The sequence below is a fragment of the Oculina patagonica genome, chromosome 5 (genome assembly GCF_052425735.1).
Source record: "Oculina patagonica isolate OP01 chromosome 5, crgOcupat, whole genome shotgun sequence".
Lineage (NCBI taxonomy): Eukaryota > Metazoa > Cnidaria > Anthozoa > Scleractinia > Oculinidae > Oculina > Oculina patagonica.
Window position 1 is genome coordinate 23543395 of NC_135762.1, and position 2423 is coordinate 23545817.

Genomic DNA, 2423 nt, shown 5'->3' on the forward strand with positions numbered 1-2423 from the left:
CGGCGACACTCTGAAAATAGCCGGCGACACTCTGAAAGTAGCCGGCGACACTCTGAAAGTAGCCGGCGACACTCTGAAAGTAGCCGGCAAGGCTCTGAAGGTAGCCGGCGACACTCTGAAAGTAGCCGGCGATCCCCTGAAAGTAGCCGGCAAAACTCTGAAAGTAGCCGGCGATACTCTGAAAGTAGCCGGCGACACTCTGAAAATAGCCGGCGACACTCTCAAAGTAGCCGGCGATCCTCTGAAAGTAGCCGGCGAAACTCTGAATGTAGCCGGCGACCCTCTGAAAGTAGCCGGCGATCCCCTGAAAGTAGCCGGCGACACTCTGAAAGTAGCCGGCGACACTCTGAAAGTAGCCGGCGACACTCTGAAAGTAGCCGGCGATCCTCTGAAAGTAGCCGGCGACACTCTGAAAGTAGCCGGCGACACTCTGAAAGTAGCCGGCAAGGCTCTGAAAATAGCCGGCGAAACTCTGAAAGTAGCCGGCGACACTCTGAAAGTAGCCGGCAAGGCTCTGAAAATAGCCGGCGAAACTCTGAAAGTAGCCGGTGATCCCATAAATGTAGCCAGCGATCCTCTCAAAGTAGCCGGCAAGGCTCTGAAGGTTGCCGGCGAAGCTCTGAAAATAGCCGGCGAAACTCTGAAAGTAGCCGGCGACACTCTGAAAGTAGCCGGCGACACTCTGAAAGTAGCCGGCAAGGCTCTGAAGGTAGCCGGCGACACTCTGAAAGTAGCCGGCGAAACTCTGAAAGTAGCCGGCGACACTCTGAGAGTAGACGGCGACACTCTGAAAGTAGCCGGCGACACTCTGAAAGTAGCCGGCGAAGCTCTGAAAATAGCCGGCGAAGCTCTGAAAGTAGCCGGCGACACTCTGAAAGTAGCCGGCGAACTCTGAAAGTAGCCGGCGACACTCTGAAAGTAGCCGGAAAGGCTCTGAAGGTAGCCGGCGATCCTCTGAAAGTAGACGGCGATCCTCTGAAAGTAGCTTGCGAAACTCTGAAAGTAGCCGGGGACCCTCTGAAAGTAGCCGGCGACCCTCTGAAAGTAGCCGGCGACACTCTGAAAGTAGCCGGCGACACTCTGAAAGTAGCCGGCGAACTCTGAAAGTAGCCGGCGACACTCTGAAAGTAGCCGGCGATCCCTTAAAAGTAGCCGGCGAAGCTATGAAAGTAGCCGGCGACACTCTGAAAGTAGCCGGCGACACTCTTAAAGTAGCCGGCGAGGCTCTGAAAGTAGCCGGCGAAACTCTGAAAGTAGCCGGCGACACTCTGAAAGTAGCCGGCGAACTCTGAAAGTAGCCGGCGAACTCTGAAAGTAGCCGGCGACACTCTGAAAGTAGCCGGCGATCCCTTAAAAGTAGCCGGCGAAGCTATGAAAATAGCCGGCGAAACTCTGAAAGTAGCCGGCGATCCTCTGAAAGTAGCCGGCAAGGCTCTGAAGGTAGCCGGCGATCCTCTGAAAGTAGCCGGCGACACTCTGAAAATAGCCGGCGAGGCTCTGAAAGTAGCCTGCGAAACTCTGAAAGTAGCCGGCGACACTCTGAAAGTAGCCGGCGAACTCTGAAAGTAGCCGGCGAGACTCTGAAAGTAGCCGGCGACACTCTGAAAGTAGCCGGCGACACTCTGAAATTAGCGGGCGACACTCTGAAAGTAGCCGGCGACACTCTGAAAGTAGCCGGCGACGGCTCTGAAAGTAGCCGGCGAAGCTCTGAAGGTAGCCGGCGACACTCTGAAAGTAGCCGGCGATCCTCTGAAAGTAGCCGGCGACACTCTGAAAGTAGCCGGCAAGGCTCTGAAGGTAGCCGGCGACACTCTGAAAGTAGCCGGCGATCCTCTGAAAGTAGCCGGCGACACTCTGAAAGTAGCCGGCGACACTCTGAAAGTAGCCGGCGAAACTCTGAAAGTAGCCAGCGACACTCTGAAAGTAGCCGAAGACACTCTGAAAGTAGCCCGCGAAGCTCTGAAAATAGCCGGCGACACTCTGAAAGTAGCCTGCGACACTCTGAAAGTAGCAGGCAAGGCTCTGAAAATAGCCGGCGAAACTCTGAAAGTAGCCGGCGATCCCATAAATGTAGCCGGCGATCCTCTCAAAGTAGCCGGCAAGGCTCTGAAGGTACCCTGGGAAGCTCTGAAAATAGCCGGCGACACTCTAAAAGTAGCCGGCGACACTCTGAAAGTAGCCGGCGACACTCTGAAAGTAGCCGGCGACACTCTGAAAGTAGCCGGCGACACTCTTAAAGTAGCCGGCGACACTGAAAGTAGCCGGCGAAACTCTGAAAGTAGCCGGCGACACTCTGAAAGTAGCCGGTGAACTCTGAAAGTAGCCGGCGAACTCTGAAAGTAGCCGGCGACACTCTGAAAGTAGCCGGCGATCCCTTAAAAGTAGCCGGCGAAGCTATGAAAATAGCCGGCGAAACTCTGAAA